Below are 13673 nucleotides of genomic sequence, written 5' to 3' on the forward strand. Positions count from 1 at the left end.
GAGCTTACGCCAGGCTGCTCCTAAGAAAAAGCAGAGTACAAGAGGAAATTGGAGGATTCTACCAATCTAACCAAGACTCCTGACTAGGGAGCGGTTTTTCTCGACCTCGATCCCCATAACTGATCGGCATATGCCCAAATTCGATTGACCGAGCTCCAAGCTAGCAGCAGCAATCAAGTAAATGAACATGCCGCCTCAACAGGCCACCTCTGGATTTTATCTTTCTAAGATGATTCGTCTCCAAGTCGCAGCCTGGCGTCAACGAGCGAAAACCAGCGAGCTTCCCTATCATTCTCAAGTTGTGCATACTGGAAATTGGTGAAACCTTGATCCTTGCTGACCGAAACTCCAAGCAGCCGCCGAGCTCTCTGAGCAGCGAACACGGTTCCGATCATACTGATCGTAGTGTAGTCGCCTACATCGCCTCGGAGACATGCCATGAATGGTCTGCGCCAAGTTTTAGATCGTAGCAGCGAGCCCGGAGTCTCCCGAGCAGCGAGCCATCCTGGTCATGCCGATCTTGAAGTCGTCGGATGATGGTGGAGTTTTAGCCCGGAGGCTCCCTACTAGATTAACAGAGTTTCCGACTCGTCTCCGAAATTGTCATTCGACTTCAAACCGATCACAAACAAGCACTTTATGTGCAAGGCATCTCCCGATCAAATGTGTTTCCCGATCAAATGCATTTCAAAGCAGATTGATGAAGTCACCCCCGAGCACAGAGCGCAGCTCCGATATGATGCACCGATCACGACGTAGTTGCCCGATTAAACTTGGGAAAATGCCATCAATGGTCCTCGTAGGCTTTGGGTCGTTGGGTGAGTAACCGGACTGGAGTCCGACTCTTAATTATTCGAGTTCCACCGAGCTTCACATAAACTTCCCGAGCAGTCACCGTGGAGGAGCATTCTGAGCATGGTTCCAGTTGCGATCGGGAGGGCGGATCCTCTGTTATTTTCCGAGGAGCTTGTGATCAGCCCGGCATCGCTTTGACACCCTGTGATCACCTTTGATGACAGTCTCCATCAGAATTCGCAACTGCGTCAAATTTAAAGAGTTGATGCTCGTTTACGACACTGCATGCTGCTTCCGACAATGGCTAAGTGCTACGGTCAACGCGGCCCCGAGCACGACAGACTACAACGGCGATCGGCGGATGCGGAGGTCCGAACCGGGTGTCTGAGCCCGGTCTTGATCTTTAGGCAGCTTCGGTGCAGCGGATTTGTGCATGCAGCCTCCTGATCAGTTGCCAAAGCATGAAGTTTTCTTCCAGCCGAAACCAAATATTCCCATGGTTTGATCGAGGGCTGCCAATTAAATCAAGGGTCAAAAATTCTCCAAAACCGAAGGCATATTATTCCAATTGTAAATTTGTAAATTGTAGTAGTAGTTTCAAATTGTAAAATATATAGCCTAAGATGTAATTTGTGTAGGCTATAGATTATTACTTAGAAAATTGTAATAGCAAAGTTAAATGTAAAAAGTCCGGTCAGGTCGGCCCATCCACCACCGGCATTGTAATCCCGATGTCAGATCTCGGTATAGTTAATTACGACGGCGATCGAAAAAAACGCTACGACGGCGGTCGAAAAAAACGCTACGGGAGCAAGGTGCCCGTTTATGGTCCTCGGACCGATTTTTGTGGGAGCAAGGTGCCCACTACGGGAGCAAGGTGCCCGTTTATGGTCCTTAGACCGATTTTTGTGAGAGCAAGGTGCCCACTACGGGAGCAAGGTGCAAGGTGCCCACTACGGGAGCAAGGTGCCCGTTTATGGTCCTCGGACCGATTTTTGTGGGAGCAAGGTGCCCATTACGGGAGCAAGGTGGCCGTTTATGGTCATCGGACCGATTTTTGTGGGAGCAAGGTCCCCAGTACGGGAGCAAGGTGCCCGTTTATGGTCCTCGGACCGATTTTTGTGGGAGCAAGGTGCCCGTTTATGGTCCTTGGACCGATCTTTGTGGGAGCAAGGTGCCCGTTTATGGTCCTCGGACCGATCTTTGTGGGAGCAAGGTGCCCACTACGGGAGCAAGGTGCCCGTTTATGGTCCTCGGACCGATCTGTGGGAGCAAGGTGCCCACCACGAGAGTAAGGTGCCCGTTCACTTGCCCGTTTATAGGGTGTTGGGAGTAAGGTGCCCGCTCGGTCCTCGAACCGATCTATTACAACGGCGGTCAGAAAAAACGCTACAACCGAAAAGTCGGAAAAAACTACGGGAGTAAAGTGCCCGCTCGGTCTTCAAACCAATCTATTACGACCGAAAAGTCGGAAAAAACTACAGTCTTTGTACCGACGAGTAAGAATTACCCTCGTTTACTTTGCTTTGTAAATTGTACACGACAATGTATATATATTAGTCATGCTATAAGTCCGGTTAGGTCGGCATTACCACCACCGGCGTTATAAGCCCGATTAGGTCAGCATGGTCACCATCGGCACTATGAGCTCGAGACCATATCTCGGCATAAGCCCTACGTTGTAGGCAATTAAGTCCGGTTAGGTCGGCATTACCACCACCGGCGCTTTAAGCCCGGTTAGATCGGTATCACCATCACCGACGCAGTTAGCTCGGGACTAGTTCCCGACCTTAAGCCCTACGAGTTAGGCAATTCAGCTCGACAGGTCGGCATTCCGCCCCAGGCAAACCCAATCCCTTGATTGGTAAAACCCGATCCCTAGATCGGCATCACCATCACCGACGCAGTTAGCTCGGGACTAGTTCCCGACCTTAAGCCCTACGAGTTAGGCAATTCAGCTCGACAGGTCGGCATTCCGCCCTAGGCAAACCCAATCCCTTGATTGGTAAAACCTGATCCCTAGATCGGTAAAATTCGATATCTCAGTCGTATCGCACATCCGATCCTTAGATCGGTAGAGTTCGGACGACCCCTGTAGTCCAAAGGACTGTGCTTAAGGGTTGTACTCTTTTTCCTTGACTAGGGTTTTTTCCTGTTGGGTTGTTTCTTAGTCCAAGGTTTTTTAGCGAGGCAACCGGCATAAGTCACATACTATTTGGTTAGCTTTAAGCCTGAACTCTTCCTCTTTGGCGCTCAAAGTTGTGCTCTTTTTTCCTTGGCTAAGATTTTTTCCCACTGGGTTTTTTATTAGCCCAAGGTTTTTAACGAGGCAACTAGCGTGAGTCGCGAACGGTAAGTCCAGTCTTCCAGCCCGACCCCTTCCTCGTTGACTCGACGTCAGGGCTCAGACTGGGGGGGCTAGTTGATAGGGGATATACCTCGAGTATACGGCCCTTAATACTCTATACGTATGTCGGGGTGCTGTACGGGTATTCGGCCTATATATAGGGCCCTAGCCCTTCAAGTTAGGGGTTCTTTCCCTTCTCTTCTTCTCTCTAAAGGCATTCTAGAGATCAAGCTCTTCCTTCTCTCTAAGTTCTTACCCAAAGCACAATCAATAAAGAGATGAATTGAGGGCTAATTTTATGATCTACATTATGCTTTACATATACTATGATGTACTTCTATACAAGGGAGAATTATTGTTTATCAGAAATACTACGTTTAGCTCTTGGAGTATGCAAGTTATCTAAGTGAAGAGTATCCTTAGTAAAATAAATCCATGTGAGTTTATTTTAATTAATTTGTGTTTTGTTATTTAATAAAGTTACCTTCTGTTTCAGATCCAGTGGTATCAACCATCTAATCCAGAGGTATTTGAATTTCAAATTTCAAAAATCCGAATAGCTACCCCTACGTGTTCTGTTCGAATTTTGTTCATAAAAACTTGGTCTATACTTATCATTTATTCTTATCCTCAATCCCATCCTTTGAATTATATGAATATTTTGTTAGAATAAAATATAATAAATACATATAAATTCCAAACAAATTAACAATTTAATTACTAATTGTACGTAAAACTATATATAGTAGTTTTTTTGTTTATTTCGATAATTGAGTTACACAATTTCTTTTTTCACATTAGCATTTATTTAATTGTGCAATGCACTTCACTTAACTAATTATAAAATAAGCAATTTGTCTTACACCAATAGTCGCCACCATAATAAGAGAGCTTTTCTCCACACTCCATATCATCTAGTCAGCCACCTTAGATTGTCCTTATCCTAACCAATCTTGGACTTGCTAAATGATGTGGCACATTGGAAAACAAATTTTTTTATATGATGGCATGGTTAGCAAACTTGCTACTGCAGCAAGTTTGTTAAACTGGGCAAAAGGCTGTCGTAGCTGCTGCTAGGCAGCCTTTTGTACTTTTATTATTATTATTTTTTTTCATTTTCGTTTTAAAATTTTTATTTATTTTCTTTTGGTATGATGTGAAAGTGAGACCCTTCTAGAAAGTGAGAGAGTATTGCATAGATGTAGAAAAAATAGTAAAGAAAGTTACAAAATTGGTGATGTTAAATTTTTGAAAGTGAGGAAGTATTGCAAAGATAAGGACAACCTTACTTCTTCTTTCTTCTTATCCCTAAGAAGGCACTTTAAACATGTAAAACAATATCCAAACTAATGAAACATTCACTTAATTGACTCACTTCACAAAATTTTCTTATCAAGTTAATTTCACTTATGACCTTTTGACTTTATTAATATTTTTACTTTTGTTATCAACTATTAATTTGATAATTTTTATCCTTTGACTTTTTTGAATAAACTAAAATCAGTCAAAAACATCCAAAATGTTTCAGATGAAGAGTAGTGAGTTTGGTAAAGGGATGATATTTAAATATTTTAGAATGAATTTGGTCCACTTAAATATTTTGATTAAAAAATTGTTCCAATAACTGCAAATGAGGATGGTAAATGTAGTCTATCTTTCCTACTTTACTATGATATATTAACAGAACATTTTTGGACACGAATCCGTTGTAGTCTAGTTGGTTAGGATACTCGGCTCTCACCCGAGAGACCCGGGTTCGATTCCCGGCAACGGAAAATTCTGTTTTTGCCATATCTGATACCAAACCGGCAAACCCGATTCAAGGAGACCTTAATACAAATATTGACATAAAAATAAATTATAAATAATAAATATTTGAAACGTGACCGGCTGACCCCATTTAAGGTGACCTTAATATAAAAGTTAAACATATAAAAATAAATTATAATTAATCTATCATTTTAAAATATATTAATAACTCATACATTTTAATTTTTTCCTTATACAATGAAAAGATATTTTCAACTTACCATATTTTCTTAATAAATTATAATTAATTTATTATTTTAAAAATATATTCATAATTTGTATATTTTAATTTCTTCCTCATACAATTAAAAGATATTTCAAACTTACCATATTTCTCTTTTAGTTTTTCTTTTTATGTACAAACTTTAGTAGCAGAATACCATTTTAGTTTTTTATTATTCTTTGCTCCCAAATTTTACCTCTGTGACTAGTTGAGTTGCTAATGCGGACATCTTTTTATTATTCTTAACTTGATTAATTGCAAAATATTTTCTAATACTTTACAACAATAATAAGGAAAACCAATTCCATTAATTATACCTATATTATAGACTCAGTACATGAATTATTATGTTATACAAATATTCTGTTTTAATTATGTGTAAAGTAATAGTTTTAATCTACCACTAATAAATTCTGTAAAAATTAACCATGCATTTTGAATTTTCAAATTATTAAAAAACATATTTGTCATTTCCTAAAGTTTTCTCATATTTTCTCTACTAAATCTTCACTATATCAATTTTCTTCATTTGTAATGAAGAATTGTAAGTTTTTTGAAATTTATAAACATTTATCTTTTCATCTTATATCGCCTTCAAGGTTAAATGTCAAGGTTAAAAAATGAATTTATATTCTAAATGATCAATCTAGAATTATTATTTTAATTATTATTATTTTTGACATTTAATCTTTATCTTGTTCAAACATTACAATATGTAGATATCAAACTTGGATCAGTTATGACCTTCATAATAGTGAATGCATTGTTAAAATCCTTCAGTTGCTCCTTTCTTCAATTCACCACTGCTATCTTGAAGAGCAACACCCCACCACATAAAGCTTCTATATCCTTTGAGATTTCAACATTTTCCTTTTATTTTTTTTTTTGAAAATAACATTTTCCTAAAATTATATTAATAGAATAGATTAAATATGGAATTGAAACAATTTTTTTATATAAAAAAAATATAACCTTATCTAGTTAAATAACTCAGAATACATTTCATTCAACTATTTAGTTGCCACACCAACCAAATCAGTACTTTCCTAATCCCAAATTAGGAAAGGGGCATCACTCGTGATATATATCACCAACTCAAACAACCAACCTATTTTTAAAAATTCATGCACCCATTTTCAATCACATTTTGTTCAACTTAGCAAACCTTGATCCTCAACCAACTTCTTATGACAACCACTAATCAAAAAAGACATGTAAGACCATCACCTACACTCTCAATTTCAACAATCTTTGTTGGACCCAAAAATCTCCAAGCTATAAAATTATAATATTTTAGATTAGCACATTACTTTATTTATAATAGAAACTAGTTTTTACTAGCGATTTACACGAAAACTTGTGCCCACTATTTAAACTCGATTAGTAAATCATTTTAAAATACATAAAATGCATTTGTATAATTTTTTTATATTTGAATTGACAAAGTTTCATAAATATTTACGTGAAGTTTATTTTGTTGATGCATTTGACATTTACACAAGAAATCCAAATTCATTGTGATGAATATATACGACTGTAATTTTAAGTAAGGGTACTTAACGTTATATTACAACTATTTTCTCCTTGTGTTTTTTTTTTTAACATGTATCTTCCATTGTTTCCAATTTCACATAAAAGTATGATGCTCACTGGTCTTATAAGATTTCAAAAATGTTGTATCTATTAGAGAGTATAATTTATAGGTATTGTTAATTGCTGAATTGAACATCTAAAAATAAGTGATAGTAGTTGTTTTGATTGAGAATACTATTTTTCTTACATCTAAAATGATGTATTTTATGAAGAAAGCACATTGATGTAAAGACAATTGCAAATGAATAAAATTTGTTTAAATGTATTTTGCTTCTAGTAGTTAGAGATACATCCATTTTAAATTCATATTGTTGTAGTGAAATCTAATAATATGTGTGCCATCACATCTTGTATCCAAGTCTGAATAAAGTCATGTATTAACTTACCATTAGTAAACATTTAAGAACATATGCACTATACAAATTACATTTAAAAATTGAAGGATCAGTCTTGGGCATTTTTAAATCTAGCGGTCAAAGTTAAAACATTTATATATTTTAGGTTCCATAAGTATAAATACTTCATCGTAAATATGGCATCACTTAGAAGAACATGTATACAAGATGTGATTATGTAGATTACTTTAGGAATAAAAATTTTAAAAAGAGAAGAGGAATGTAAAATAAAAATGCTTAAACATTAAATAGTTCAAAATAGATAATAGAGGCCGAAGGTTCTCTTGTTTAGGTAAAAAATAAATCAACATTAAAATCTATGGTCTAACTGGAGCTTGTGGATGTTTACTATTGTTTATAGCAACTTAATAAGTGGTTCATTCACTTTTGAAATTTAAATTTTAGTGGTATTGTAATTTTATAAAATATGATTATCTATGTGATACATATATTCTCTGTCTTTTCTATCATATTACCTTCCATTTATTATTTTCTTTTTTTATTGGGTTTATTAATTCGGACCCCTGGTTAATTAAATCCATCAGGGAGTATAAAATGGGAGTACAAATTGAGAATACATATAGAACTACTCTATTAAAAATGTACCTTGTATTCATGGAAAGTACATTATTTTATATATTATCAAATAATGTACATTTGCTACACAAATAATATACTTTTAAAATATTAAAAATGTACCTTCTATTAATGAAAAGTACATTATTTGAGTACTAAAAGTACATTATTTTGTCAAATAATGTACTCTTAGTATATTAAAAATGTACCTTGTATTCATGATCTATATAAAAATTTGTTGTTATCCAGTTGTGTGGACCACTGTCTAAAACGACGTTGTTTTGATGTTTTAAAAAAAATACTTGCTTCGTGCATGTGTTAAAATAATGAACATTCTGGGTAAGATAATGCATTTTATGAGTTAAAATAATGTGCTTTATTTGTTAGAATAAAATACTTTACATGTGTTAGAATAATGAAATTTCTGAGGTAAGATAATATAATTTATGAGTTAGAATCATATACTTTATGCGTTACAAATTTAAAATAATGTATTTTATGAATTAGAATAATGTATAATATACTTTATGTGTTAGAATAATTAAATTTCTGAGGTACTATAATATATTTTATGTGTTAGAATAATGTACTTTATGTGTAAGAATAATGTATTTTATGAGTTTGAATAATGTACTTTATATATTTTTTTACCATGGTCCACGCAATAATGATTGTATCCTCCTCAACCATTATACCGTGGACTAGGGTTCACAGGTCCTAAATGATGTAGTTTTGAATTTTAATTTCAACGGCAATCATTTGTTATTAAATTCACGTTACAAGTTTTTGTTTTTTGTTTTTTGTTTTTTAATTTTTATTGTAAAGCATGCATATGTATCTTGTGTTATACGTTTTTGCGTCTCATGTTATGCAATTATGTACCTTAAGCGTATGTATTCTATACCTGGAATAAAGTAAATATAACTTGTGCTTTTGTGTCTTGCGCTATGCGTTTTTGTATCTTATATTATGAAATTCTATTTTTTTTTAAGAGATGAAATTCTATACCTTAAAAATATTGATTCTGTACTTGAACTAATGTAAATGTAAAACATGTATATGTGTCTTGTGTTATGCGTTTATGTATTTCATGTTATGCAATTATGTACCTTAAGCTTATAGATTCTATACCTGAAATAAATTAGTAGTTGTGTAACACACAACATATTGTGTATTATTTTACGAATTTATGTCTTGTATTATGAAATTATGTGCCTATAGAACAATATATTATCTACATAAATCAGATTTGAGAATAAATAAATATATAACATGTATATGTGTCTTGTATTGTGAGTTTTTTGTGTCTTGTATTATGAAATTCCGTACCTTAAAGAGTATTGATTCTGTATATAGAATAAATTAAAAGTTGTGTTGAAATATAAGAAACGAGAAACTACAAAATCTATTAAAAATTAAATATCAAAATGATGTCGTTTTGATCCAAGGTCCACAATGCTATGTGGATCCTGATCCATGATATAAATTGTCGTACCCTCCTAATGCCCGAAAATAATGGGCCAGTATCGTAAATTAAGGGTTTTTGGTGTTTGGGAAATGATTTAATGATTTCTGGAAATCATTTTCAGGGTTTTTGGTGTTTGGGAAGAGGAAGGAAAATATGGTCAATGGAAATAAGCAATTAGTCAATGAAAAATAAGCCACTTTTGGAGGAAAATGACTTCCTCTTTTTTTTTTTTCTAGGAACTTGGTAAATCATTTTCCAAACCCGCCCTCTCGCTTCAACCCACCCTCTCGCTTCTCCCTCTGCCTCCTGCGCCTTTTCCTCTCCCAGCTACGCCATTTCATCTTCTGCCATCTTCAAGGATTCAAGGTATATTTCTTCCTTCTCTGTTTTCACTTGTAATTTTTATGATTCATATTCTCAGATCTAAAGATCTGAAATCATTTTAACATTTTTTTAGCAAAAATAAATTTGTGAAACCAATCTGACGGACTAGTTGTGAAACCAGTCGTAAACCCAGTGGGTAGACTAGTTTTGCAAACCAGGATTGGTTGCGAAACCAGTCACAAACCAATCACTAAATGTTATTTTTTATCATCTTGAAGTATTGTGTTTGATTTTTGTAGAACTGGAAATTTTTTAATTTGTCAATTTTATCATGCCAAAATATATTCCTATAGTGGAAATAGAGTTATGGATATGACAAGACCAGCTAGCATAAGAATCCTGATCAAAATGTGTAGTGGTTAGAAATATGCAACTTCCATTGTAGTCAATAGGAAAGCATTGTTTGATATTATCCCAAACTGGATTGTTCCAGAAGTTATCCAACACAATTAGAAACCTCTTATGGCTTCAAGCATGCATATACTTATTGTGCTAGTTCATAAAGAGTGTTTTCCTTTGTAATTCTAGTTGGCTTTGCTTGGGTAATTGACCCAAGAAGGTTGAGCAGCATTTGTCTCTCATTGTACTTTTGTTATATTTTTGAGATATTGTTATTTTGTTGTGATTTTTTATTAGAAATGAATGATTTGTAACAATTGTGATATTATTGTGGTGATTATTTTACATGTTTGGATTGTATAGATTGGATAATAATCATGTATGTGCTGCTGTTATGAGTGCATCAAGTGCAATAGAGCTGTTGGGATTTTTCTATTGCAACTTCTTAGGCGTAAAAATCAAATACAGCATGAGATTGTCAATAGAGATTATGGTCGAGATACTTACTTAAATACTCCCTCCGTCCTATTTTACCTGTCTTACTTTCCTTTTTAGTTTGTCCCAAAATAATGTTCTCTTTCTAAAATTGAACATAACTATCATTCTACATTTCCCAATTTACCCTTTTGACTTTTCAACTTTTTTGACTATTAATGAGGTAAGTACAATTGTACTTTGTACAAATAACACCTACTTTTGAAGGGCAAAATTGAAAATTTAGTATCATTTATTATGTTGTATTAAAAATCGTGCAAAAAGTAAATGAGACAAACAATAAGGGACGGAGGGAGTACTATTTTGTGTGAGGGTGTTAAAAAATTTATTAGCATTATTAGAATGCAACCTATTTCATTTTATAAGTTGTGTGACATTCTTACTATTAATAACTTATTGTACACAACTAGAGCTGTAAGTATTAAAGAACAAGTAATAATGTTCTTACATATAATATGTTACAATGTAAGATTTCGGGTAATTGGATCAAGTTATTATAGGTTAATTGAGATAGTTCATCGTCATTTTAGAAGTGTTTTGAGAGTCATTTTAACTTTGTATAAGAAACTCATAGTATTACAGGATAGTGAATTAACTCCCCATGAAATCATTAGCAATCCGCGATTTTATCCATATTTTAAAGATTGTCTAGTAGCAATAGATGGAACCCATATTCGTGCTTCTGTGCCACTTGATATGCAAGGAAGATTTCGCAGACGGAAAGGTGGAACAACACAAAATGTGTTTGTTGCCGTCACTTTTGATTTGAGATTTTGTTACGTGTTTGCAGGGTGGGAAGGTAGTGCACACGAATCTCGAGTCTTGAATGATGCACTCACACGTCCGAATAGATTTAAAATTCCAGAAGGTATAAATAATACAACTATAATTTTTTTCATTGTGTTATGATATATTATATAATAATTACATATAAGTAATCAAGTTGTGTACACTTGCAGGAAAATATTATCTTGGTGATGTTGGATATAGCATCCGGAATGGGATACTTACTCCATATCGTGGTGTTAGATATCATTTTCAGGAGTTTAATGGTCATCGTCCTGAGAATAAGAAAGAACTATTTAATCTTCATCATTCGTCCTTAAGAACAATTGTTGAGAGAGTGTTTGAAATTTTGAAGAAACGATTCCGTGATTAGATGTAGAACCATTTTGGGATTTTCTGACACAAGTGAATATAGTTTTAGCTTGTTGCATAATTCATAACCATATTAGTTGATGATGATGATGGTAGCTTGTTGACATTATCTCATACCCAAAGTGAAGAAAGACACGAGGCTAGACAGTGGAATGCAAAGCGGGATGAAATTGCAGAACAAATGTGGAATGACTTTAGTATCTAGTTCGTTGTTAAACATTTCTTATTGCTACATTGTTGGATGTTATTAGTTATTAAACTTGGATCAGTTTATAGTTGATATTTGTTTTATTGTTAAACATTTCTTAGTGCTACTTTGTTGAATGTTATTAGTTGTTAAATTTGGATTAGTTTATGGTTGATATTTGTTTTATTGTTAAATATGGTATATACTTCAATTGTAAAATTATTTGTATTTATTATAGCATCATGAATAAAGGCAAGGGAATTGTCACTTCTAAGCAATTTAGGTGAACAAAGCCAATTGAGGGTGTATTTCTACAGATATTAGCTAAAGAGGCTAACAATCTCAACAATCCAACTAACAATTTTAAATCATCCTCATTCAACCGTGTTGCTGCTACTATTTATGAACAATTCAATGTTGCATGTGAATCCAAACATGTAGAGAATCATTTGAAAACAGTGAAGAACACGTGGATGATGATTTGCAAACTGAAAAATTTGAGTGGTGTTGGTTGGAATGATCAGTTGAAAATGATTGCGTGTGTTTCAACAACTTATATCGAGCTTATCTCGATAATATTTTGTTAACATAATTCTAATTATAGAACTTTTTATTATTGCATATTTTTAATGTATTTTTATGTTTTATTTATAGGCAACTCCCAAGTATGAAACTATATTGAACAGAAAACCTATTGTTGTTGGGAGAGATTGTGCCGTAGGAAGATTTGCAAAATCTTTTGCAGATATTGAGTTAGAAGGTACCAATGAAGTGGATGGCATAACTCCTGAAAACTTGCATGACCAAAATGATGAAGAAACTAGGGAAAAACATCTGTATCATCTGCTACTTCGTCTAAAAAATCAGGGCAAAAGAGAAAGTCACTTGACTTGAAAGTGGATGAAATGACTGAGCAACTTGGTAACATTGCATCAGTCATTAAGTCATTGAGCACCGGTGGCGTTGATGAAAGTGAATTGTAAGAACAAGTGATGACAATAGGTGCTGACTTTCATGAGGATGACTACAAAGCATTTGAATTTCTAATGACAAACGAAGTTCAAGCTAGAATTTTCAGGGTGAAGAGTGCAAGCTTGAAGACGAAATGGATTGAGAGTTTTATTTCTTCTTTGAGTTAGATATTGGTTGTGTTGGATTTTATGACTTTCTCTTGGATTGTAAGACTTTCATGTTGGATTGCTAGTTTGTTATTTTGATATCTTATTTTGGATTGTAAGACGTTGGATGTAATGATCAACTAGTTATTTTGATATCTTATTTTGGATTGTAAGACGTTGGATGCAATGATCAACTAGTTATTTTGGTTTGTTATTTTCAATTGTAATAATTTGGTTAGTTATTTTGATATTTTATTAGTCATTTGTTGATTATACTGAAAATTTTTATTATAAATGTTGTTATATTTAAACAAATTAATTAAAATATTTAATTATACAATTCTATTCATTTTCCTGCTCATTTTCTAGAAAATGAACCAAACACACCAACACAATTTTCTACTTTTCAACCAAACACAAGAAAGGATAATGCTTTCTAGAAAATGACTCATTTTCTAAAAATCATTTTCCTGCTTAATATATATTGTGGACCAGGGTGCACAATGCATTGTGCACCCCGTACCAAAACGACGTCGTTTTGGTCATTTTAATTAATGCTTTGTTTTTTTTTTTGGAAATCACGTTTCCCGTTTCGGCCAGTCTGTGTATTTGTGTTAATATTCTGTGTATTTTTTGAAGACATTATGTGTAACTTTTGAAGACATTATGTGTATTGTAGACTACGATTCTGTATATTCATGTTAGGGTACTTAAACATAGGTTGTGCCGTGTTTTGTGTATTAGAATGTTAGGATGGTGATTTCTGTGTAGTTGTGTCAATATTCT

The 13673-nt window shown here is 34.1% G+C and overlaps 1 non-coding gene across 1 annotated transcript; it reads left to right on the top strand.

Annotated features, from left to right (window-relative positions):
- Positions 1 to 4844: 4844 nt before the first annotated feature.
- On the top strand, positions 4845 to 4917 carry TRNAE-CUC. The gene has a single exon. It is a non-coding gene; the product is annotated as a tRNA-Glu (tRNA).
- Positions 4918 to 13673: the final 8756 nt, after the last annotated feature.

This window comes from Ipomoea triloba, chromosome 9, assembly GCF_003576645.1.
Source record: "Ipomoea triloba cultivar NCNSP0323 chromosome 9, ASM357664v1".
Taxonomy (NCBI): domain Eukaryota; kingdom Viridiplantae; phylum Streptophyta; class Magnoliopsida; order Solanales; family Convolvulaceae; genus Ipomoea; species Ipomoea triloba.